Source organism: Symsagittifera roscoffensis, chromosome 6 (assembly GCF_963678635.1).
Source record: "Symsagittifera roscoffensis chromosome 6, txSymRosc1.1, whole genome shotgun sequence".
Taxonomy (NCBI): Eukaryota; Metazoa; Xenacoelomorpha; order Acoela; family Convolutidae; genus Symsagittifera; species Symsagittifera roscoffensis.
The window spans coordinates 44,053,577-44,080,447 of NC_087067.1; the positions used below are offsets into that span (position 1 = coordinate 44,053,577).

At 34.2% G+C, this 26,871-nt stretch overlaps 3 protein-coding genes across 6 annotated transcripts in view; 2 read left to right on the top strand and 1 right to left on the bottom strand.

Annotated features, from left to right (window-relative positions):
• Positions 1-26,871, bottom strand: part of LOC134847846 (ankyrin-1-like) — a 287,174-nt gene that overhangs the window by 48,874 nt on the left and 211,429 nt on the right. The window lies entirely within an intron of this gene.
• LOC134847847 (transmembrane protein 135-like) overlaps positions 1-26,871 on the top strand; it is a 138,061-nt gene that overhangs the window by 38,174 nt on the left and 73,016 nt on the right. The window lies entirely within an intron of this gene.
• Positions 9,617-26,871, top strand: part of LOC134848220 (cGMP-dependent protein kinase 1-like) — a 57,526-nt gene continuing 40,271 nt past the window's right edge. The window contains exons 1-2 of one of the 4 annotated variants that reach the window (XM_063865601.1): positions 9,617-10,079; positions 10,573-11,033. The gene's annotated coding sequence lies outside the window, so the exon portion shown is untranslated. Of the gene's footprint in view, positions 10,080-10,133; positions 10,215-10,572; positions 11,034-11,637; positions 11,752-19,566; positions 20,048-26,871 lie in introns of those variants that run through there. The other 3 variants (XM_063865602.1, XM_063865604.1, XM_063865603.1) reach the window with 3 other exon arrangements.

Consider the following 26,871-nt stretch of genomic DNA (forward strand, 5'->3'; position numbering starts at 1 on the left):
TCATTTGAGTTGGTTCAATGCGCTCACACTGGAACCATATAATTTCAACTTGACCAAATCGGAGTTGACTAAATCAGAGATGGCATGTCGCTCAGATACAGATGTGAACATGAAAACATGCCAAGGATGTGTGCACGTGGCGAAAATTTAGTATCACACATTCACTTCAATGTCCAAGAGGAGGCTACACCATTATCAGGAACAGCAAGAATCGAGACTCTATTGCAAACTACTTCATGACGTCTGCCACAGTGTCAAATTTGAGCTCGATCTTCAGACGTTCCAAGGCGAGTTGTTTGATAAAAAATGATCAATGATTACCGAATGACGATGAAGTAAGGTTTCTTGTTAAGGCAAACGGTCTGTAGGAGTCCAGACTCAATAAAACCCTGTTTGGTGTTAAAGATTTCAATCCCTTTGCGAAAAGCTGTCCTAAAACTTGAAAAGATTTTGAAGCTACTGAAAATCTTAAACTGAAATTGCAACAGTAAAATCCAAGTTGAAAATGTCACTTCAACTCATTGGGTTTTGCATGCACTGGAGGAACCCGTACCTCGGCTACTCAAGTTTAAAAAAATAGCCTCAAATATGAGTTACAAACGAGAGGATTTCTACGCGGATGTAATCGCTCTCATTAGAACCAAAGCCAGCTTTGCGCTTCTAGAATGCATTTTACTATGTATCCGTGGATCGAGATGCTAAAATCAAGGCTTAATACAAAAAATTGTTCGTAAGTTCAATGGTCGAAAAGGGTAGGCTGAAAAAGCATCCCTGAAAGCTCTGAGTTGTTTCCTTTTTCAGACCCTAGCCCCTGTTTTTGGCGTAAATTGGCAATGTAAAAGTTTTCCTGGCGATCCTTGTCGCTTTCCGAAAGTTGATTTAAAATTGAATTTTAGAAATGGAGATTAGAAATGGCAATTTTATTCAAATGCGTTATGCAGGAATAATTTTCATTTTATGCTAGTTGAGTGCAAGAGATCTATTACAGAAATTTTTGTGAACTTTTTTGATAGATTTTAATTTTTTGTGCCGACCATTTGAGTGTTTGTTTTCGACGAAAAATTTATAACAAGAAACAAGCATCGTAGCGAGTTGAGTTATATATCGTATTAAAGCACTTTCAGTCGTGATTCGAATGTCATAAAAAATTTTCAAAAAAAATTTCCCAGTGTCTAGAAAAACCGGTTTGAAGTTTTTGCTTTTTCGTCTAATTTCGACCGAATAAAGTGAAGAGAACTTGTTGAGATGGTCATGCAGGCTAAAAAGTGATGATTAGTTTTGAAAGCTATATTTGGATCTTCTTTGGACAGAGTTTTTTTAAAAAAACTTCAAAAAAAAAGGTTTAAAAAATAGAAAAAATTTGTGTTTCTAGTTTTTTGTTTGATTTTCTTTTTATGAAGACAACTTTTTTCGATTATGTCTTATTTACTAACTTTTTACGCGTGTGTGTAGTTAAACAAAAAACGACAATAATTTGATCCAAAAATTCTAAAAAAAAAGAAGATGGACATTTTTTTGCTGGAAATTGTTGTAGTTTTTAGTTCGTCTTTCTTTAGTAATGTTGCTCAAAAACTTTTTGTTTAATATGCAACCATTTTATAAATGGTGGGCAAGATTTTGGCTTCATGGTGTTTTTTTACTTCAAAATGAGTTTCTTTGTTTCTTTTTCTAAAATTCAAATTTCCCAAATATCAAGTTCAAGTTATTTTTCGACTTGTATTATCTCAATTTCTTTATCTATTCAATACCTTGCAGTCTTACTCTTGATTTATATCGGCAGTGATGCGAAGCTCCGGCTCGCCTCTGTGTTTAAGTTTTTTCATTTCTGTTGTTTGAACTTTAAATATCTGTTTGAATTTTTCTTTGGATTATAAGAAAGCAATAAATGGAAGCTTATGATAGACCAAATTTTGCTGAAGGGGTGTATTCAGTTAAGGTTTTCATCGCTAGTCTCTGTGTAGGTATTTCGCTGTGGCACAGAAGTGTGTGGGGCTAAAAAAATTTAGTAGCTTGACGAATTATTGGTCGCTGAGTTATTTTTGTTCGTCTAAATAGGTCCCAACAAAACGTTAGCTTTTATCGGCTCATGTTAGATTATTTGTCTCTTGGTATGGTTGTTAGACGTGTTTGAGATACGTTTTCATTCGCTTAAGTGCTTTTCTGTGAATCTTTATAATGCAAAGATTCTTTTTCTAGATATATTTCTGTACTGCAATGCTGAAAAATTCTTTTTTTCTGCAGCTAAACTGGCGGGTGAGCAGATTAATCTAATTCGAGTGTGCATCTAAGAAACGAAACTGGAAAAGTTTTTGTGAATGAAAAATTAAAAAGACAAATAAAACTCAATTTTTTTTTTAGTTCACCGCGAGTCTTGGGTCGGTTGATTTTTCCGTTTTCGAAATTTTTTCTGTACGGCAAGAAATTGTAAGCTCCGCTTGGCCTTGTTTTATTTCAGAAGAATTAATTTACTATTTATAATTTTAGCACGAAAACTTAGAATTTCACGATAGAATTCTTTTCGGTCTTGTTTATTAATATAAGTTATTTGGTCCGACTGTTTGAAAAATGGGGATGAGCTTTGTATTCGGGTGTGTTTAGTTTTTTTTTCCTGTTTTCATGCAAAGTCAGGTACCACAAAAAGTCATCGGAATGTGACGAGTGATATATCATATTAAAAACCCTCCAGTTGCGATTAGAGCAACATTAAAATCGAGAAAACTTGTTCATAAATTTTGATTTTCTAATTTCTAGCGAACAAAGCGAGCGAGCAGGCTTCCAATAGCTTATTTCGGTAGTTTAGTAGCTTACAGTAGATTAATTTAAGCTGTGAAAATTAAGTTTTGTTTGCGTAAAGATAGTGTTTTGAGTTTTAAGCGCCTTTTTGGAATTTAAAAAAGTGCTAAATAAAAATTAGCTTTTTTACTACGTTTGTCGAGTATTCCTAAGTTCTAAGTTTTCCGTTCAGTTCCTTTTATCAAACGACGCAGAAAAAACGACAGTTATTTGCAACAATTTTTTAAAGTATTTTAGACTATGGTCGGAATATTCTCTGCTAATTGCACAGTACGGGCTATCTCTGTTAATACTTGTAAAGTTACAGGAAATTGTTGAGCTTCTCTGTTATATTGAAATTATCTGGAAGACACATGCTTCTGTTACAATTGTAAAGACAATCAGCCGCGCTTCGCAGAAAGAACAATCAAACAGGGAATAATAGCTATAAATGAGAATTTTCGGTGCTTGAATTACAAATAATATGAAGAGAATTTTAAAAATTAAAACGCTCATTTTTGAGACTGCTTATTTCGGGCAATTACGCTTGCGAGAGGAAGTCTCTTTTCATCGCGAACTTTATTTTTTTCCTGTAAGCAACTTTTTCTACTTGAAATTGAACTTGCTTTATTATTGAACCTTAACAACTTCCAGGTTCCTTCCCACCTGGCCTGGAGGTAACGCGGTTGCTTTTGCTCCTAAGGTTGGGTTCGCGTCCCAACAGAACTTTGTTGTTTGTTGTGGAAATCTCATCTGCGCAAGTGTCTAAGCCCAATATTTTTAAACCGTTTTTTGAATTTTTTTTCTCGAAAACCCCTCTCAAAGTCGAATTTGCAGGTTCAATGGAGACGAGTGCTCTGAAATCCCCTGCTTCATTGACTATGGCCAATTTGTTTTACACAAAAAGTAATGGACCTCGGAAAAATCATTATGGACCTATCGGCAAGAGTATTTGGGTCGAAATTACAAGTAGCGTGAATATCTTGAGAATTTCTCCTTTTTTATAAGCTTTTCTGGTAACTATCGTGCCAAGGCTGATATCAGGAGTTTAATCGAAACAACAGATTTTTGAAAGCACACCTTTATAACTGGCTCTTTTACATTAAAAAAAAATTATGGCCTTCAAAAATATCAAAGTTGTGAAACTTTGATCCTTTTTGGAAATTTTTAGATTTTTCTCGAAAATTACTCTGGCAATTTTCAAACGCTTAAATCGGGAAACCACCTTTTGGGAATCTCGACATGAGCGGGCACGACCTACTTAGCAGAAAAAGGTCTCGGAAAATTTTTGAACTTATGACCGTTTTTTCAGTTCTTTGACTTTGACTGCTCTGAAAAACTACCCCATCAAATCTGCGATGAAGGGTTTAATCAAAAGAACTGGTTGCGAGAATTATTCCTGCAGAATTCACTAAGCGTTTTTTTCTTTGAAAAAATGTTTTGTCCTAGGGAAAATTTTTTGTCTCAAAAAACTTTCCATTTCAATAGATAAACAGCTAAGGCAAAGTCTAGTATTTGAAGTAATGCATTTCATCCCGCATTAGTATAAAGAATTCAAAAATATTAAACACGTACATCCAGCTTTAGCTGGGCCCCTAATTATCTTTTATCGAGATATCCAAAAATTTGGTTCACCTAGTTTTCAATATTCTTTTTCTTCGGCTTGTTTTTTATGTTTGTGGTGTATCGCAAGTAGTGCGAACCTCCGCGTTGTCTCAGTGTATTTGTTTTGTGTCAAACGCAACGTATCGTTCTTCTTTTGCGCACCATGTTCTCAAAATCATTGATTTTGTCCGGTCTAAATATGCAAAAATAGATGCTTTCAAGTGTTTGAATTTCCCTGTGAACTAGGGTTTCAACTAGGGTTAGTTTTACGACTAAGTAACAATCATAAAGCTTCTGAAAATAAAAAGAGATGACAATTTTGATACAAAAAATAAGGAAATTTGACGAAATGATAAACTACGTTCCGATATAATGGCGATTCCTAATTTCAAGCGTTTGAATTTGGAGGAAATCCTGATATCAGACAACAAAAATTTCTTTAAATCGTATTCTTTCAACATTCAAAATGAAATTAATGAAGGGTTTTGATAATTAATACAATTCTCCTAAAAATCATTACAGAATGCAGCTCTCTAAAAAAATGTAACCTTTTTGCCCCTATCAGAGAAAAAAGTAAAATTTTCGAGAGAGCTGCGTTCTGTAATGATTTTTTAGGCGCTATTGAATTGTTTTAATTATCAAAACCCTTCATAAATTTCATTTTGAATGTTGAAAGAATACGATTTAAAGAAATTTGTGTTGTCTGATATCAGGATTTCCTCTAAATTAAAATGCTTGAAATTAGGAATCGCTATTATATCGGAGCGTATTTATATCATTTCGTCAAATTTCCTTATTTTTTGTGTCTTTTATGGATGTAAAAATGTGTGTTTTTTGAGGAGGAATCCGAGCTTCTAAATAAACATTTCAACCTGCAAATTTTCAATTTTTTTTGGCATAACGGGTGCAATTTTTAACAGCTTGGTATTTTTCGTTTCAATGCCTCTAATAGCTGCCAATTGTATTCCTTCAATTGTTTCCTAAAAAAGTAGTTCACTCGAGAGAAATCGAGCTCAACGTATGAACTTTTTTCTAGATAAAGTTATTCTACTTTTTTCAATTTTTTTACATTGTTCTAATTTTCTGTCGGGTAGTATGCCATCCTACTCTTGTGCTGTATCGCAAGTAGTGCGAAGCTCCGCTCTGCATCTGTAATTTTTTTCTTGTTTTGCTGAAAATAATTGAGTTTGACAGCCTTTAGGCAAATTGTTCAAACGAAACAAAAAATTGGTTTTGCAAGGAAAATTTGAGATGCTGAAGTTTTAAACATCCCTTGGTAAATATTTTAAAAAAATCCTTTTTGATGGTAATCTCACTGTTCTGCGTCGAAAAATAATCTTTCAAATTGATTGAAAATATTTACCATAATTCAATTTAAATTTGATGACTTCAAAACGTTCGCTGAGGCCTAAGCAAGCTTTTCAGGCAAGTCAAAATCAAAATGAAAAAAAGAATTGAATTTTTAATCAGATCAAAAGAACCACGATATAGGATGACTGCTGATTGTGTTCAAAGTTTGAGGACCGACTGGCTTTTTCTTGATGTAAAGACACCCCATTTGCTATCATGACTTATCAATTAAATCTTACTTTCATGTTCTGAGAGCTTTTGTTAAAGTTAGATTGATAAGAGACACCCGATAGGGCTCCATGATTTTTGATTGATTTCAAAGTCCAATAATCCTTCGCAAACGTTGAAAAGCAAAGCTTAAGTCAAAATTGAATGAAAAAGCATGAAAAATGAAACAGACCCAATAAAAAAGCATGTCTAGTGATTAATCTCAAAGTTTCAAGCTCTAAAGAACTTTAGTTCAAGTATTCCATTTAAAGTGAAAAAGGTATTCATTGCTTTCATTGTATGACTTCGTTTTGGAAAAAATTGATGCACCTTTAAGCAAGCTCGCGCGAAAAAACTCCAAGCAAATTTATCAAGCGATGAAATTTTCAAATACTTCGATTCGACTTTCGTAGCCTGAATGGATTCGCAAAAAAAGTTGTTTTAGGCCAGCTGATAGTTCGATTATACTTGAGTTATTGCAGTTTTCATAGCCTGTTTCAAATATTTTCCGCACAGTTTCAAGTATAAACAGCCTTCGTTCAAGTGTTCGAGTTAGAGTGAAAAAGTCACTTCTTGTTTTCAAAGTTGATGTTCGTTTAAGCAAGCTTATTAAACCATGAAACTTCGAAATAATTGAGCGCGTAAATTAACTCATACAGAAGTGTACTATTGGTTCATAAGGTTTTTTGAACTCAAATTGTTATTATGTTAGTGAACTATTGGTCCATAAGGTTTTTTGAACTCAAATTGTTATTATGTTTTCAAATGTCTCGAATGGTTTCCTTCCGATGTCAAATTGAGCCGGTATAGATTACCTTAGTTTGTTAAGTTTCCAAAAGTTTGAACCAAAAGGGTATTGCCAACAATTTGGCATGTTGTTATAAATGAAAAACAAATGAATGCAATGACGCAGCTGCCTGAGGCGCAGTGTTTAAGATCGACGACCATCGATCTCAACGCTTAAGAAGCAAGTCGCAGCTAAGCTTGACTGGAAGTTTTGTCAGTAGCTTTGGTTCAAAAAGTTTTTGTATGATTTTTTTGTCAATTTTTTGTATCTGAAACAAGCTAACTTAATCAACAGTTTATTCTTTTGCCATGACACAGCCAATACTGATCCTGAGAACTGCCCAATATTCCAAGAAGTCTGTTAAAACATGATTTAACAGCGACTATTTTTATCTTTTTGCACGGAAACCTGAAATTCGTTTGTAAAAGTAATTTTCTACATCCTACATTTTTGCATACTTAAATGGTTTTTGGCCTAAATTGCATAAATTAGGGCTCAAAAACTTAGTGATCAAGTTCAGGTTGTATATTGCTCTAATTCAGAGGGAAAATTTGATAGCATGTGTTTTATGTTTTTTATTGGTGGTTGGAAGATAGGAAGGTTATATGGCCTAATTATTATTATCTTAGACCCTATCTCTTGAGGGTTGGAGGTTCGATTACCATAGGCTGCAAATTTCTTATGTTTTTCCTGTCTTTTTTATTTTGCAATATAAAAGCTTTTTTTTAAACAATTATTTTGCAATAATCATGCTTTTTTTAGTAGAGCAGCGTTAGTGCATAGTGGTGTGCATTCTATTCTGGCTTTAGAATAGATGAGAAAATCTATTTGAAATTTCAATTTGTTTTAATTTCTGATTCTTTCTTGACAGACAATCAGCTGTATTTCAGGTCTGCATTTCGAATCTTGCAGAGCTCTAACGTTCAAAATTTTGTTTACTCAGTTTTTTCAAAATTTTCTTGCTTCTTCAATTTCAATCTCATTGGGTCGTTTGGTCGCTCTGTGTATGAGTTTTGATACTTTCTTCAAAGTTAGTAACTGATTTAGGTGGTATCATTTTTTTGCCGTAGCCCTTCCCAATTTGAGGAGGCAGATAACATTGCGAACCCTCCGAACAGGGTTACCAACTAGTCTCTATTATAGTAACCGGTCACTATTGGTCTCTACAAGTTCTCTACTTTTTTTTACTGGTCACTATTTTTTTTTATAGTCAAGAACTATTTTGAGATATCCTTTTCTGGCTGGCACACCCCAAAATTTTTCTAAACCTCCAATTTAACCTAGTTTTGAGGGGGGAGTGCGCGACGAAAAAACGCTTTTCTGGCCTGTTTGATTAAGTTACAACATTTTCGGCAACCAGTTGGTAGCCCTGCCTCCGACCGCGACTGAAGTGGAATTTATGTAAACATATTGTCTATACTTTAAAATGCAATCTCTGTCTTGAGAGTGGATAAGTCACCAAAATTTAAGCGAACCGAAAAGTGTGAAAAACTTAATTTCGCTTGCGATAAGCAAGCGAGATAAAATCATAATATAGACTTTTTTCATGTTAACAATTAGTTGAACAAAATCAGTTGGCATGTCTGTTCTGATAGAATGCCCAGAAAAGGATTTTTATAGCATGTCTGCTTTTTAAATGGCCGTTTCATTCGAATTTTTGTTGCTTTCAAAACAACTCCTATTTCGCTGATTGTTTTCGTTTTTTTTTTTCAATTTTGTTTTAATCGGCTTAACTGGTTGCGGCTGATAATATATCTGTTTATTTGCCTCATAATTTGTCGTTTGAAGGGCCAAAATATTTTTATTGTCTTTATGCTCTTGAAGGAGGTGTGGAAAACGGGAGTTTAAGATTTTTTATAGCTCAAATGTTTATGCGGCAATTTTTTTCAAGTAAAATGTCCTCTACCCAAGTGTTGTCTGCTCTGTTACAATTTGATGAATGTTGTTTTTCAAGACTTATTGCACACTGGTAATTGTGTTTTTCAGTATATTTCTTCAGAATCAACCACCATCGAGACAAGTAAAAATTCAAATCTGTCCTTTTGTCCTTTTTTTTGGCTAGCTGTGGTTCTTTTTTTGACGTATTGCAAGTGGTGTTAAGCTTTGCTTCGCCTCTGTGTGTATTATGCAATTGCTGTGTTTAGACTGGTTTAGTCAACTCAGCTGTGAAGTGACGGACGCGATCGCTGGATCAGATGGTCCAAAGCCTAAACTACTACTGCTGCTACTACTACCTACTACTATGGTTTACTCCTCGGGTGCTTTATATAGAACCCTCCGATTTATGAACAACCTTGTTATGAGTGCAGATTTGGCCCGGTTGTGATATTTTATACTTGATAACACTACGCTCAAGTTTAAGGTTGATTAACGTCTGTCATTGGTCTCCCCGCCTCTGTATTATTGCATAAGAAAAGAAGTGCTTGAGATTGTTTACATAAGTTTGGGAATTTGTTGTCACTGACTTTTCACGTTCCAAAAAATCAGGAGGTTTGTTAACGGAGGGGTTTTCGATAGAAACTGTCTCCGATCGGTTATCATTGCCGCCCAAAGCTTTTTCATGGGAGTCTCAAAAAAACCTCCCGCCCGACCCTCAAGGGCTAAATTGATCAGCGACCGTGATTTCTGAAATTCTACAAACAGCCGTGAGCTCTTTTTAAGAGTTGTGGAAAAGAACAAGAGCCTTAAATAATTGAAAAGAGTTGTCATGGCAGTTCGGTTTGTGACTTTTGACTCCTGATCAAAGACAGTTGCCGTTTTGACAGTTTTTTAATAGGCTAATTTTTGTTCAATTTTAGTTTCAGATTAGTTTATAGATCAAATACTTAGGGAAACATATTGGAAATTGCAGTTGTTAGCTGCAGGAATTTGAAGTGTTTTCTTATGGAGACGCTTGATCTTGTATCTACTCGATTTTGTATCACGGTTGGACAAACGTATCTGACCAAATATATACCATTTTCAGGTCTGTGGCTCTTCTATACGCGAGTAACCATTGCTAATTTTATGATATAGAACCATTTGCCAATATAAAACCATGGTTAACCTCTAATGCGAGACGTATTATTGATATTATTATCATACTCAGTTTGAGTTGGTGACTGGTTTTGAGCTAGTTTAAATTTCTTCATAAACAATAGTATCTTCAGTTTTCAAAAAGTGACCCCAAGTCGTTTCTGTGTCTGAGTTTTACGCAAGCAACGTTTGTGTCGTTGAAAATCTAAGAGTAAAGTGTGTCCAGGTTCTGAAAACCAATTTAGGTTTACCGCTTAGCAAAATAGGGTTCATTTCATCATTTGTTCATGAGACGATAGACCGACTTGACCTTGACCTGCATTATCGCGTGTACTTCAAAGAGGTACGTGGATTATATGTGCTTAAACCAAACTGTCGACTGATTAAACCAACATCAGTTTAATTGATTTCTGCGGCTTGTGTGCTTGAAAGAAAGTAGGATTCATTTCATATTTCAAATAGTGGCGCTGGATAAAAAGTGAGTATTATAGAAAAATCGAAAAGTGTGATAGAAAAGGGCAGAAAAATAAGGGAGTAGGAGGTAACGAGCTCGATGCAAATAAAAAAGAAAGCCTGCATTTTTAGTGGCGGCATTTTGAAACACTTCAGAAAATTCAATTTGAAGTGACACTAAAATGAATAAAAGATTGTTGAAACAAGGTGGTCTTTAAATTTTTCAATGCTTTTTGGAGAATGAAAGTTCATTTTTTTTTCAAACGAATGTTGATTGGAAAGAACGTTGCCACGCCATCGTGGAGGAATTATAAAGAGCGCTGTTTTCGGTTATGTTATTTGCGATACGCTGGAATAGTTTTTATCCATATTTTTCATTTCAGGGTCAATCATGCATGGTAACTTCATATGCAATGTTTACGTGGTGCAGCGGGCAACCTAAATCAGCACCATAGAGCGCGTGGGTCTAAATCTCTTTCCTAGTTTCCCCCGATCGAAATACAATACCGACACAGGAGGCAAGTTTACTTTCTACCTAAGTATTCACTGGTTCCTCACGTCTCTTTCAATTGAACGGCGTGAAATTATTGCTACTTAGCTCCTGAAGGGGGAAATAGTTGGCACTACTGGCTGGTACTACTAAAACTGGAAGACTTGTTTGTTGTTCAAATATTATTACATCGTCCTTTAGTGGATATTCATTACTAGCAATTGTCCAGTAAGGAATTGAAAACAAGAGACTGAATCTCCCAGAGTAGGTCTACTACTTATTACAACTAGATAACTTGGACTCAGAACTGATATCAGAACTGTTCTCTCTCAACAGCCCAACTTCTAATCCCAGGTTAGTGTTCGTTATTAGAATATATTTACGGTAGCATATAATATAATTTTGTAAGGGGCTCAATTCAAGAACACCCCCTCCCAAAGGGCCCTGCATAAATATGATTTTTATGATATTAGATGGGTATATCTCAATTTTAAATATTAGATTTCACAACAGAGTATATTTGATTTTGCCGCCGATCGGGCCTTGATGTCCATCCCTACATCCCCCCTACCTTCCACCTTTTTTCAGCCGCCCCCACCCATGATTGTGCTATTGTCGCTGGTGGCTAATAACAAATATTATTTTATCTGGGTGAAGCGAGGTACAATTATTTTATCTGGTACAATTTTTGTTATTTTATCTGGTACAAAACAAATGGAGGGAAAGAAAAAACTGAGTTGCAAGCTTCTCTTCTGCAGCTTTTTTTGTTGCACTGAGGCTATTAGAATTGCGATTAAAAGTTTTCGGATATCACATTATCCCCCGTCCACTTCCTATTGTAAAGGATATCAACGTACTTTCTTATTTTCTCTGTCGCCATTTTTATATTGTAGTCTACCTGATTGTATGATATATCTATAGAATAATAATTCCTAAGCTTATAGACAGCCAAAATTGAACCACAATACATTCTAGATTTGAAAGTAATCTGTGATAAAAAAACGGTGCCATAGATCTTTTTTCATACAATGTTTTATTAATGATTGCCGTTCTTAGACGCTACCAGGGAAAGGTAAGTAAAGAGAACCACCTGAATATAGTTCATTTGCTCGAAGCTAGTTAAGTTCTTTTTTCTACAAGAATTTAGTTGTCGTCTTTTTTTCGACGACCTCTAACCTATCAGACCTGAGTTACAATTGAGACTTCTAGTGTACCGATTAGAAATAAATCCACCTAATAACCCCCTTGTGGTTAACACGGAGGATTTAAGCTTGGCTGAATGAAAAAATTCTCAGCAAGTCAGAATCGAGTATTTTATACGCAGCGGCAAGTGTTTTTTAATCAAAAGTAAAATTGGTTGGTAAATCTCAGTTTGGTCTATTTGTGGGTGGTTAAGCTTGCTAAGGCAAGTGTTTGATAATCGGGTGAAAGACTTCTCTTCCTGTTTATAGTTTTGTTGCTTTTGAACTCCTTTAAACTTTACAAATGGTTCTTACCAGGACATGTGTGTATCTACTCCCAGGATTTTTTCAGTGGTTTAAAAATTTGAAACATATTTTAGAGCTGCAACTTAGCCGACTTTTTTGGGCTGTCAGCAATTTTCATTGATGATGCAATTGTGTTTGATTCTTTCTCGTAATTAGTAAAAATTAATAGCCTTAACACTGCGTTTTTCTTGGTTTTCCTTTTTATTTTTTCGCATAAAAGCTTTATTTGACCTGAATGATTTCGGTTTTTTTGTTTTATCGGCTCAATTACCTTATTTTGTGTCGCGTCAAAGGGCAAAAATTGAATGATTTTTTTCTTAAACACCCATCTACCCACTTGTTATTGGCTGAGCTTCAGCTCAATTTTTTTGGTTTTCTTTTTCCGTCTCATTTGTTTTTACCGCTAGCTTGCAATGATGCGCTTTCGTTGTATCGCAAGTGATGCGAAGCTCCATTTGCCTCTGTGTTATTTTTGTCTAACCCTAAGGTTTGTTTTGTTTAGCTCTATTAGTGGTGCTTATTTCAAAAAATCAAAGAAATATATCTCCGTGTCAAGTAAAATCGGTCTGCAATTTACCGTTTTTCATGTTTCATCGGAAGAGTGATAGTGAACCTGCTATCTAACTACAGAGTATTTAAAGGTTATTTTAGCTTAAATTAACTCACTCAAACGATCATTATATAATAAAAGCTCTCCCTCCACAGCCTTACAAAAATATTTACTTACCGTGGAAAATTGGTGCAATTACTTAAATTTCCTTAGATAGAAGGTTAAAGTATTCATTTAGTACAACAGAACGTATTTTTTCGTATTTTCTGGTTTTGAAAAACTTTTGACATTGTCGTAATGCAGTGAAAATTGGCATGGTGAACACTAGAACTACTGTGAACAGATTTTACCTTCCTACTTTAAATCATAACATTTCACGTTAAGTCATAAAAGAACCTAAAACATTTGTAAAAGAACCTAAAACAATTTTGAAAAAAGTTCAATTCATAAAAAATTTCCGCTTAGCGTAAACTCTGTTCTGACAGAATTTTTGCAACGTTTCGGATTTTTCTTATGCTTAAGCTTTTTTCATTGTCGGTGAATTCGTTTTGTTCTGTTTCGAAATTTGTAAAAAAAATTACTAGACCTGAGCCATTTTTTTCTCTTAAAGTTTTTTCCGCCCAAATAGTTTCCCCTTAATTTTTTATTGGCTTCGGTCTCCAATTCTATTTGTGAGTTAGCAGATCAGTATTGAGCATGTCTGCTTTTTAAATGCCCTTTCTACTCAAAGTTTGTTTCTTATGTTGTTTGTAAATTTACCAACTCCGGTTTCAGTATATCGAGCTTAACAGTGTTGATTTTATTCGATTTGTTTTATATCGACCCTGTGGCCTCTTTTCGTGCCGTTTGATGTGTAATAGAAGGTTTATATCTATATGTTTTGAGGAGAGACTTGATTTTTTTTTGAATTTTCAAATTTTTTCGGCTTTAGTTTTTGTACGGATTTTGCTTCACTTTCATTTCATTAGTTTGCCTTGCTATTATTGTGTTTTATCGGAAGTGGTGCGAAGTCATGCTTTGTCTTTGTGCTTTCTTTGACTGAAAGGCTTTAGTTTTTTTTGTTTGCAAGCTCACAGTGATAAAATTGTGTGGTATGTTAGTGGTGCGAAGCATCGCTCCGCCCATGTGTTTTAAAATTTATTGTTCTGTGATATTCGTTAATTTATGTTGTCAAAATCAAAATGTGCAAGCTTCGATAAAAATTGATATGTTTAAAATCAGTAAAAACGTCTAACATGAAAGCCGCATCTTCATTTTTTGATTTTTTTGTTTCGACCACGTATTGGTAAAGAGCTTCATATTCGAATGTTTTTTTTTTTTATGCTGTAAAAGATTAGATTGGGTCAATTGCTTTTTTCTAAAACACTCTCAATTTTGAGCCTGAATTTAACTAATTTTTGAATCTTTCTTCAGGGCCTCTCTGGCCCAATTGGTTCATTTTTTTTCCAAAAACGTGAATTAGCGAAGTTTTTTTATTGAATATTTTCTGTTTTTGTTATTATAAGCAAGGGTGTTACAACCTAATAGTTTTTCACGGAAACAAGTTTTTTAGCCAGATTTTGCAGTTGGTTCATCTTGTTTCATAATAAATTAAAAATCAGTCGTCTAATCAACGCATCTGGCGTAGAGGTAACACGCCTGCTTGATACGAGAAAGGCTTGTTCGAATCCGACCGGGATCTGTTTCTTTTGTCAAACTAGAAATTGTTTGCTTTATCAGAGTATTGTTCGTCTGTTAATTTTTATCGACGTAGTTTCCGGAGCACGGACTATTTTTAAGAGTAATGAACGTTGTGAATACTCTTATATAGGTCTTGGTGACTTTTTGAGTTTTTATTTCAGTAAAGTCATAAATTTTTTTCACGCTCTTTCTAATTTTTAATGCTCAGTTTGATAGTTATACTCTTGATCCCTTGGTTTCTTCCTTTAGAAGTGTAGAAATTGCGCAAAAACTGACCTTTCGCGCAGTTCTTTTCAATTTTTCGAAGTGATCGAAACAGTAAGACTGTGCTGCGAAGCTCGCTCTAAAATCAAATGGCGGGTAAGGTAAGTTAGACTCTTCAATAGTTAAAAATGTGGTGGGGGTAATATTACGCTTTACTTTTAAATCAAAATGTTGATTTCAATTTTAAGAGTCATTAACGTAGTGAAGACTCTTAGAAAGGTCTTGGTGATTTTTTTTCAGGAAATAAAATTTGTTCACGCTTAATTTTGATTTTTTTTGCGGTTCGATTTTTGATTCATTTTAAAGTTCAGTGCATTTCCAAGACAAGTGTTAAGGTCACGAAACACGTGATCGATTTCTAGTTTCGAAAGTTTATTTTAATGTTGAAATTTCCCAGCGGAATTAAAAATCTAGCTGTTTATCCAGTTTTCTCAAATTGGTTCAATTTTTTTCCAGAAACCACTATTCTTAAACTGTTCTGAGAGTTCAAAGAGCTTGAAAGGGGTATATTTTTTCCTTAAAATTCGGGTGAAATTTTTTCAAAATGCGAGTCTTTTTTCTATTTATTAAGTTCATTACTTTTCGCAAGTGTCTGTTAGCTATGCTTGGAGGTTACGCTTTCTTATTTCAATGTGAATGCCATTTCTGAAGCCTCATTGGTAAAGGTAATTGAGTTACAAGATTTGCGGAATTTTTATTTTTACGCCGTTCGTTAATGTGCACTTCACAATTACTTAAGCTCGCGATTATCATGCTTTATCCTTTTGGATCATTGATCACTCGGAATAACTGTTTTGTGTTTACTGGAATTAAACATTTTTCAGAAATTTACCACTTCGGTTCGATATGAATTCGTTTTTTTCCGTTCTTTCAGTTTTTAGTGCAATCATATTGCATCGTTCGATGAGCGGAACAAGTTTTCTCAGCTTGTGAGTCTTTCGAGAGGTATTATTATTTATTTTTTTAAGTTTCCGAAGTTTTTCTTGAATACATTTTTTGGCTCAATTGTTGTGCGCTCAAAAATTGTCCGCTGTTCTTATACAAATTTTTAATGATTATATTAATAATTATAATACTTTTATTCAAGGAAAAGATTCAATTTTTTTGGAAGATCTGGCTACACTCAAGATCAAGGTACACTTGTTCCAACAAGCTTTAAGTGTTATTCCGCAAACCGCACAATAGCAACCCACATTTGAAAAAAAAACGGTTATAATTTTTCATCTAATTTTTTTTTCAAATTAACTTTTGTTTTAATTGTAAAACATTAAGCTGGACTTATGTCTCTTATGTTTATGAATAAAGCTCCGTTGCTTGTGCCATAAGTTCAGTTCTCTTTTTTCAATCTTTTTGTGTCCAATTGTTTTCTCTTAAATTCCTACGTGAAAGTCAATTTTTATCTGGTGATTTCATAGACCGTATTTTGAAACTGTTGAGCAAATTGATTTCGTTGTTTACCGGTAAATCTTTGTCAATAATGTGCGAAGCATTTTTTAAAGTATTTTCCTTGCGCGCAGCAGTTAGTCGGCGACAAGTTATGGCCTTTTTAATGGACGGTTTCGTTGTTTTTGCGATACAAGTCTGAAAAATTTCCATTTTTTCAAGTTATTAGTGATTGAGTTAGTCAAAAGTTTTTTCCAACCTAATTTTTATAGTCACTATCTGTATATATTTAAATTCTACGATATCAGACAACTCTGAAAATTTAAAATAGTTTGTCCTAATGACTTGGCAGAAGATATCAGTCCAATTTTGTAGAATATAGAAGCTATTGAGTTTTTTATTATCATGGAAATATTGAAGATACCTATATCTGTCGTGCTGATTTTTTCCCTTTTTTCTTATACGAGGAAACTTCTGAAAGTTTGAAATTTTTCGCGCCAAATTTGATTTTTTCCGGTTTGACTTTTGATTTCTTTTTAAATTCAACTCAAGTTCATTTGCAGCTTTTCACCAAAGTGGATACCGTTTGATTTTTTAAATAGTAATTTCTTAATATTTTAATTTTTCAGTTTCTTTGCTTCAATCGTTGGAGTCCGAGCATTTCTGTGCTCTTTTGCAGCATACGGCTATCCTTGTTTATGATCCACCTTTTTCCGATTTGTAGGGCTTCTCTAACAAGACGCTTCGCTGATGATTATTGATAGCAGTGGTTTTAAATTGAAGGTGGTTTTAAAGATTCATTGCTTATGTTTTTTTTTGATAACCGGTCTTAGAAAAGATCCGACTTTTCTATTAAATTTTCAACTTATTTTACTTCAAATAACTTTAGCCGTTTTTTTGAAAGGATACGTTCGCTTTTCAACAGCAAAGCTGCAAATGCTGGAAGATTGGGCGGTTGACAAAAAGTGATACATGTCTTCCAAATTACTTCCACTAGCGAGAGCAAGTTAATTTTTTCAAAAATGGATTTTAATAATCTTTTGATCCGAAATAGGTCAGGTTTATGAAAAAGTTTCATTATAAAATATGCTTAAAAGCTAAAGAGATTTAATTTAATATATTTTCTTTGTTGAAACACAGAAAGAAACACGGACAGCAATACTGCCAACCCCGTCTGCTGGTTATGTTTATAATAGGAAGCTACTAGTGATTCAAATAAAAAGCTTAACTCGACGTTTTACTCCTCTCTCTCTCGCTCTCTCTCTCTCTCTCTCTCTCTCTCTCCTCGTCGAAATCAAATTATGGCGAGAAGTTGTTTAAGAAGTCGGAAGTTTTTGTTGTTTAAGAAGTCGGAAGTTTTTTGTGCAGAATATTCTGATTAGGATCAAAATGTTCTCATCACAGATCAAATGACTGTGATCATAACATTCTCTGCTACAGGCACAGTAACGTTAGGCGACAATTCTTCGTTTGTTATATCTTCGAACGAATATATATAAAAAAAGTTCAACAAAGTTTACCCTCTTTTCTTATTTGCTTTATTATTGAATCTTATCAACTATCATGTTCGTTTCCTCTTGAGTGGATTCGAACCCCTGCCAACCCAAAGGGTCCCCCCTTTGGTACTTTTTAAGAAATCCATTTTTGGCCGACAGACCCTAAAATTTTTCTAAAGGCGCCTTTGGCGCCAATATATACTAATTTTGAGGGGGAGCGCGCGCTAAAAAACAAGAAAATTTGGCCAAAACAGGGTCTTTTTACTGCTTTGGGAGAGCTCGGAAAATCAATCTGATCGACCTAAAAAAAAAGGTCGTCAAAATTTTTTGAAAATCCGCCCCCCCCCCTCGAGAAAATCCTAGATCCGCCCCTGGATTTACGCCATTTTTTTATAGTTGCAAATGTTGTTCATTGTAATTTCATGGGGCTAAAAAATTTTTCTAAAATCTTTTTTTTTGAGGTTTCAACTGGTATCTGATTTAAGATTGTAGGATTTTTTCATGCTTCGTAAATTCTGTTCCGTTGCTTATTCAATGTTAAAATCGTTGCTTGGTATGTTTGCCTAGAATGAGTGTTTATTGAGACATACGATAATTTTATAAACCTCGTTTTTTTCTCTTTTTTTTCACATATGTTTGTGTTGTTTTGCAAAAGATGCGAACCACCGCTTCCCCTCTCTGTTTATAATTCAGTTATCTTACTTTGCGGCATATGTTTTTGAAAGGATTTTCTTATCATGTTGAATGGCGGAAAAATTTTTAGTAGATCAATTTTCGGATATTTTTTCAATAAACAAATTCAAATTTTTTTCTGCGGCTTTCATCTCTATTTTTATCATGCTATGTTTATCCTGCTTCATATTTAGTGCAGAGCTTTGCTTCGCATTGGTTTGTAAAAGCTGCAGGTTATTCAGTTCCAAGATTTCGCATTTCTTATATTTTTGAGAAAAATAAACAATCAAGTTTTTTAAAATTATTTTTTCGATTTTTCGGTTCATCTGCAAGAAGTGATAATCATTCATCTTTGTATCGCAAGTGGTGCGAAGCTCTGTTTTGCACCTGTGCTAGAAATTTTTTCACAGCCACCGTTTACTCTCATCTATTGTTCGGATTAAGCTCAGGTTTCGTATTCAATTCTGTCTACGCCCTTCGTATGATGTAAAATGGTTTCAATGGGCGTCTTGTTGTTTTTTCCTGGATTAAATTTCATGTGAAAACTAAAAAGCATATTTGTTTCCTTGCTGAAAGTCTTTCGTGATCAGTACATGTAAGTATCAGGTCTCTATTTAATCGCGACTATCAAAGCTCACATATTGGCGTGACGTCTAATCGAATTTTGATTACAATAGTAAATTAAAATTCGGCGAGTTCCACAGCTCTAAGCTCAAAAACGTGATGAGAATTCTCATCAATGAGTAGATAAGCTAGTAAGTTATTGATTGCCCAACGGAACTTCGAATGAGTAAGTTTGCTCAGTTCATTAATCTTAATTCAAGGCTTAATTCATCTTGAAGTCTGAAAGTCTAGTCTCTCAAAGCCTTTTTGATACCTTGAAGATAGTGAAATTAATGGTATGCAATTTGGTTATAAAACCATGCTAACTTAAATATCACGAAGATAGTGAAATTAATGGTATGCACGTTGGTCATAAAACCATGCCAGTGTTGTTTGCTATCAGGTTCCCCTAGGTTAAATATGGGACAGTTTGTTTTATAATTTCTTAGTTTGAAAGGTCTTAAGTGATGAATGGCGGCGAATTGAGATTTTAAATCTTACTATTACAATATAAGAATTAGAAAATCCATAGAGTTTAATGGGCATCTTTTGACGCTAAACACTGACTCGCGAAGACCAAAAGTTGTCTATTTTCATCCAATTCAGCAGTTTTAATTCTGAAAAGCTCAATTTTTACAATTGCTTTGTCCTGTGCAAACGACCACCAAGAGTTATTCTCAGCGGGATTTAGAAAAAAGGCAGTTTTCCACCACTTATGGACTAAACTCACTTAGCAAGTGTCAACCGCTTTCGTTTCCCAACTGAATTGAGGCATTGTGTCTGTATGAAGTGTTTTAGACAAGTGGTATATTATTTTCTATTCTTCTTGCTGTCGCGCTTCAACGTCGCAATTGCTCTCCATTTTCGACGATTGCTCAACTCTTACATGGTGTGAATTAATTCATGGTATGTGGGTTTAATTTTTATTTCATAAGACTTTTTTGTTTTATTTGATCAGGATCGGACGGGCCTTTCAGTTTATTAGTTGTCCATTCATTCATCCCTCATCTACAAACCCTGTGGTCATATTTTAAACAGGAACTCTCTTTTTATATCTCCGCTGAGTGCCCTCTAACTATTTCACCATCTTTGTCTCTCCTTAGAACAAATTCTTTCTTCCTCTAATTTGAAAGAAGAAGAGACCTGCTCTATTCGCTGGGTTGATTCGAAATTGAAACGAGACGCGGACGTCTTTTATTGATTGCGTCCCAAATATCCAGAGGATCAAAACAGGTAATTTGCAATTTAACTCAATTTATTATGTCCCTCTAGGTTTAGGACCGTGAATGTAAATAAGTTTAAAGTCTAATCAATCTATTTTCCACAAAACACCCGGAGTGCAATTTGAGGTCTGGTTTTTAATTTGTTTGGTGACACTGAAAACAGTGAAAGTGATTTGAATTATTACGCTAGCGTTTTCAAATCGGAACAAACTTTTTTTCATGCAAACAACTTGTTTCACAGAATCTCTGAACCATTTGTTGGCTTGATTTACAACAAAATTCAACTCCGCGTCTTATTCTGCACAATTGGTCAAGAGGTTTTTTTTTCAATTGTGGCACTACAGAGGTTGAGGGTTTTCTATGTATCCTTTCTCTTCTAATTTAATAATGAAACAATTTTTTCTACCTATCCTCTGTTTTATTATTATTGTCAGCTTAGACGTCAAAGCACGGGTTTTTCTGACAATTTTCAGTATAGTTCAAAATCCGTTTGATGTATGGATTAATTGTCCAAGTAATTGATTTACTAGAAATTCTGCTTTTTTTTCTGGATTTTTTTGTGATATGCGAATTTAGGACGATCTTTTAATTTGATTTTTTTTTTAAAATTTTTGTTTTGCCTTCTCATTCTTCTCAGTCACAAGGAAACAAAGAATGGAGTTTTGTCTTAAGTTTCTACACTTGCCATAATCGGATCGTTTCCGTTTTTTTAACGATTTCTTTGTCTGGAATTGACTTAGCTTTTATGTGCTGGCTTTTATGTGCTGATTAATGGCTGGATTCTGCGTACTCTTGAAATCCTTGAAATGTTTTACAGTCAACTTTTAATTGCCGCAAACCGCTGCTATATGTTTCTGTATCCTGAGTGATGCGAAGCTCCGCTTCGTCTCCTGGTGTAACCTCTGATTTAAAATAAGTACCACTTTCAAATTACCATGACACTTTTAGTTAACTTTAGAGTTAATTTTATTTGTACGTCGTGTGATAATAGAGCTATACAAACTTGTAGAGATTTAGTGAATTAGGCATAAACGTCTACAATAAACGACTACAATTGACTACAAATATTTTTTTCTTTTCAATTTTTTGCACTACAGATATTTTTTCAATTTTTTTGCGCAACAAAACTTTTCTTGCCATACAAATTTCAAATGTTTTCGAAAAAAAATTTTTGTGCCGGAGAAGCGCTATATAAGGCATCCAAATATTTGTAAATTTATCAATTTTTAGCCTAATTTGGTAATTTTCATACATAACGAAGGTTACTCGATCGCTTTACTTGCTCGAAAAATTAAAAACTTCGAACCAGTTTTTCTCGACACGGTAATTTTTTTGAAAGTTATGTAATGTCACTCGAATCACGACTGAAAGGGTTTAATATGATATATCACTCAGCACAGTCCGATAATTATTTGTGGTACCTGATTTTGCGTGGAAAGAAGAACAGAAGAACAAACCTGTATACTAAATTTCAGAGTGAGGGTTCAAAACGTTTTTATCCAATTATACAATAAAACATGTTTTAAACGTAAAAATTGTTTTAATGTTTTTAAAGTACCTTTTTCTGCTAATTTATGAAATAAGTGATATCGTTAAAAACAATCATTTCAACAATTAAATTGTTCATGCTTTTTCTTTATCCAGTTTGTTTCGGAAGGACCCGTAGATCATCCCAAGAGTCGAACAATGTCGCTCTAAGACACAAAACTGGAAAAACTTCGTTTTATTTATCATTTGTTTTAAACTTGTCTTTTACTTTGTTTGAAACCATTTTTACTCATTGGTTTCAAACAGTTTAAAACAAAGTCCCCCAATCTACAATGTTCCATCACATTTCAATGGTCAGAACAAAAACAAGGTTTGGAAGCTAGGGCTATGAGGCGCAGTTTTTCAATAGACTATTACGACAGTCCATCATTTCACGTTTCATTGGTGTAATTTTAAAGTGGTCGCCAGGGTTGCTGCGTTTTTTTTGTTCAAATTCAGTTTTTCCAAACCTGATGCGTGCGTCAATTTTGTTTTTAAAAGGAAATATTTAGGAAATTGAGACAATTTATCCTCAAGGGAAAGGAAGAGTGGCCTTATTTGAGAAATTATTGATTTTAGATGAGAACTTTTTGATGATACCTTAGCCACTTCATTGGACGCACGATTGAAGTAAGCCAAGTGCTCTAAAATTTCCACTGAGACACATAATTGACCAATTTATATCCAAAAAGCTGCGTTTCGAAATTGTCTTCAAAATTGATTTTGGGGAAAAAGAAAACTACATTTTTGTTCCTTATTTCAAGGAAAGTGAGGAATATATATGCTCGGGTTGTTTTTTTTATTCAGACTGATTTTAGAAAAGTTGACTGCGTATCGGCATCGATCGTAAATCTTTTCATTTTTAAGCAAGGATGTTTGCACTAGTTTAAAGTGCCACTTGGCTCCTGGAACCATACTTTTATAGTTTGTTTTAATGCGCGAATTATTTATTTCTGGCGAAAAATTCGCCCTCATAATCGTTCTAAATTGAATTGAGGCAAGCTAATTGGTATTATTAATTCCATAAAACGACTCAAGTTTTGACACTTTGAATCTTAGGCTAAAAATATCATAGTTTTGCCAATATTTCATTTACCAAAAACCATTCGAGACTAATTAATGGGAAGTCGGATCATTCAGGGCTTTGCCTTGATACGAGCAGCCTTGTTTTAAGATTTAAATCTAACTCCTTAATTCAATAAAATTAGAAGATCCTTAAAATGTTTAGGGCGATGCCCTCATTCGACAATTGATGATAGAGAGTAAATAAATCAATTGATGATAGAGTATTTAAGTAAGCCGAAACGTTACATCATATGAATCAATTTGCTTAACTTACATAACTGTTACCATAATTGTTACATAACTATTATGTAACTCTTACGTATTTTCCTCTGGTTGATACTTCGGCTGGTTTATACTTCGGCTGGTTTATTTAGCACCCAGTAATATGTCAATGTTAGTTGGATCTACTTAACAATCTCCCCTCCCTTTCAAGAAAAGGGGGGGGGGGCATTCTTTAGTAGGTACAATAGGGGGGGGGGGAGATTGTTAAGTAGATCCCCAGGGACCTACTTAACAATCCCCCCCCCCCCCCTTTCAAGAAAGGGGGGAGATTCTTTAGTAGGTACAATAGGGGGGGGGGGAGATTGTTAAGTAGATCCTGTTAGTTGCGTTACTACATATGCTTCAATCATAAGCAGTAGCCGGTCGCCATGCAATTAGCTACAATTTTTCGTCCGCGGTGATCATTACCGGAAAAGACAAAGAAATTCGCTTTTCAAAATATTTGGAACAAAATTCCTACTTTGTTTTCCAAATGAAAGGGAAGTTGGTTTTCTTTTCAAAGCTGAATTCAATTTCAAGAATTACTTGCAGAGTTAAATATAGCATGAATTCCATTGTTTCCAAAGCGGATGTTTAAAAGTTTCAGTCAATTTAGTTTTTAGAATTTGAAAGGCCTTTTTGTTTAGTCCATAAACAAGACTAGTAGCTTAAGGTACAATTAGCAGAAAAAAATTGCGACCACAGATGCTCATATAATGAATCGCTCAGGCGAACAAAATTTAGTGAGCTCAGAACTAATAACGAGAAGCTTGATTAAATAATTATTGATGTTTTTATTCTTTTTGCTGCCTAAATTGTAATTGACAGCGTCGAATGACATAAAAATGACATCTTCGTGGTCAAAACAACTAGATGAAAAACCTCTGTAAAGCTTATTTATTTTCAGCTCGAGCTTTATGATAAATATAATTAGCTTGATGATTATTTTTTTCAGAAAACTTTAATAATAGACTACTTTTTTGTTGGTAGCCCTCTTTGGTAGTTTGTGTACTAATTTCAAAACGGATACTATTGTATGAAAGAATGACGTTTTAAACCGTTTTTGCACAAATTTGACAAATATTAATCAGGATTTTGCTGCCTTGTTTTAACTTGTAACTCTGACAGTTGGTATTAATATTTTTCCTACTTATTTTCCTAAGTTGAAAGATTCTTTGCTGAAGTTAAAAGAATTGATTAAATGAATTTAAAATGTTAGTTTTTCAAAATTCGGAAAAAATTTTTTGTTCCGACTTTCGAAGAAAACGGAATGTTTATACTCGGTGTGGTTTTTTATTGAGTCAATTTTCACCGATCGAAATATTGATGTTCAACAAAAAAATTTTATACCTTATTGAAGATATCGACTTCCTGAGTTCAAATATAAAAAGTTATTTCACCTCCGATTATTTCTTGTAAAGTTCTGGGGGTTGAAAATTGCCAAATTTTCCAGGTTCTGGACTAATTTATGCGCTTTTTGAAGAGTTTATTCATAATGCTGAGAGCGTAACGCGAATTATTTATGCGTGGCGAATTATCCCGCACAACAAAATCGTTCCAAGATGAATTGAGGCTAGCTAATTGGTCGTATTAATTTCGTACGACTCAAAGTTTTACACTTTGATATTGTCCAAAATGTATAGGTTTCCCATTCGATATGAACTGTCTAAAATTTATTGTCCATTCGATATGATTTAAGGGACAGTAACAACATTCAGGACTTTGCCCTGATATACGAGCAGTCTTATTTTCAGTTTCTTGACGTTGTTAAAGATCAAGCTAATGACATGTATATGTAATTTAAAGGTACGGCGCTGATTTAATTTATCCGGACAAAACAAACAAAACTTGAATTTGTAAACGCGTTTTTCTCAATTTGGGTTAAAATAAGACAAAAAGTGAAGAGAACAAAAGTTATTTGAAATTTTATCAGAATTAATTTACTGAAATTTTTTCTCAAATTCTCAACCAAAATTTTATTTCAAAAACGGGTCATTTTGGCTTTTTTCAGTTAATCAAGAATTACGCTGAAACTACTTTTTCAATTGATGAGAAATATATATCACAAGAAATCTCTTATACAGCCCAACAAAGTTCTAGAAGCGTTAAATCTCCAAAAATTTGAGAAAATTGTTGAAAGTTTGTTTTTAAGCAAAGATTTTGGGTTTTAAGTCGTAAAAATCACGTTTCTTGACTATCAAGCAAAATGTTATCTCTTATTTAGGTTTTTGGCTATTTAATTCTTCTAGAACTTTGTTGGGCTGTGTAAGAGGCTTCTTGTGTTTCATATTCCTCATCAATTAACAAAGTAGTTTCAGTGTAGTTCTGGATTAATTGAAAAAAAAGCCAAAATCACCCATTTTTGGGGTAAAGTTTTGGTTGAGAATTTCGGAGACAAAATTGCTCCATATCAATTCTGATGAAATTCTAAGCAACTTTTGTACTCTTAATTTTTTGTCTAATCATAACTCAAATAGACAAAAACGCGTTTGAAAATTCAAGTTTAACTCGTTTTGTCCAGATTAGTTAAATCTGCATTGTATTACTTGTATATTTACACCAGTGGCATGCGCTGAAATTTTTCTAGCGTGGGCGGTGGTTTTTCGAAAAAAAAACTTAACAAATAGTCGACGTTTTAAGTCAAAATATTTGATTTTCCGAGCTGTCCAAAATTACTGTCAAAAATTTGCTGCACTGTAGCCTAATTTTTAAAAATGGGCTAAATTTACGATTTCAGCTTTTTGAATAAATAATAGACCAAACGTTTGCGTTTTTTCGGCGCGTGCTCCCCCCTCAAATTCAGTTATATTGGCGCCAAAGGCGCCTTTAGAAAATTTTTGATGTTGGCCAGCCAAAAATGGATCACGTTAAATTATACCGAAGGGGAAACCCTTCGGGAAATTTTGGCAACCAAAATTGGGAAGAAAGAAGTGCAGTAGCCCCCTCACCCCCCCCCCCCCCCCCCCCGGCACGCTACTGATTGATTTACGCGAAAGGAAACTTTTTCCGAGCGCTCAGATAGTTCGTGCATCGCATTCAATAGCAATTTATTAGCAATCTGATCGAGCGATTTAATACGACGTTTTATATCTAGTTGTACCAGGTTGAAACGCTATTGAAAAGCAGTTATTGTCGCCTGGTGTTTTTAATTTGGAAAATCGTCGTTCCCCCTTAATTCTGTTAACCTAATTTTTACAAATGGTTTCCCTTTAGTTTTTTATTCCAGATCTTTTTGACCAATCCTAAAGCGTTTTTGGCTTCAATGTTGACAAATTTTGAGTGTCGGAAAACCGCTTTTTTTGTTGAAACTTTAAGAAAAGCTTCTGACGTAAAAAAGCGTCTGTAGCTTCATACGTGCTTCAAAACTCGCATAGTCTGCTTAGCAATCAATTTTTCCCATTTTTGTAGCTTGAAATTGTAATTAGCTGTTCAACGCAGGTAAATTTGATACTTTTGTTAATAACTTGATACCAATAATTTTGTCGCTCAGTCCCAAATTTTTGTACCAGTTAATTTTTCAGTTCCATATTTTGGCATCAAAGCATCAACTTTTGCGGTTAATACGCTTCGATGGGTGGAGATTTATGACGCTGTTAAATCGAGATTTAATCCTCACAAATACAGATGCCACGAATACAAGAAGCCGTTCAATCATTTTACATAAAAACTATAATCCACAGAAAAAAAACGGTCTAGTCCTCAAATGTAATAATTCTGTCTGTGTTAGGGCTATAGTTGAATACTCACGGTCTCATTTTAAACATACATGCCTCATCAGTTACGAAGAAAAGCGGTTTTTTGACAATAAGATCAGTTTCCGTTTCATTGCAACCTCTGTTGTTTGAACGACGAATCCATTGCAAAATGACCACTCATTAGTATTCAATGCTTCCTTTATAGATTTGTCTCTTCAGATATTTTTTTAAATCCAATTGGTTCTTCCCCCCTTTGTGACTTCTATTTTACTGGATTAGCTTTATG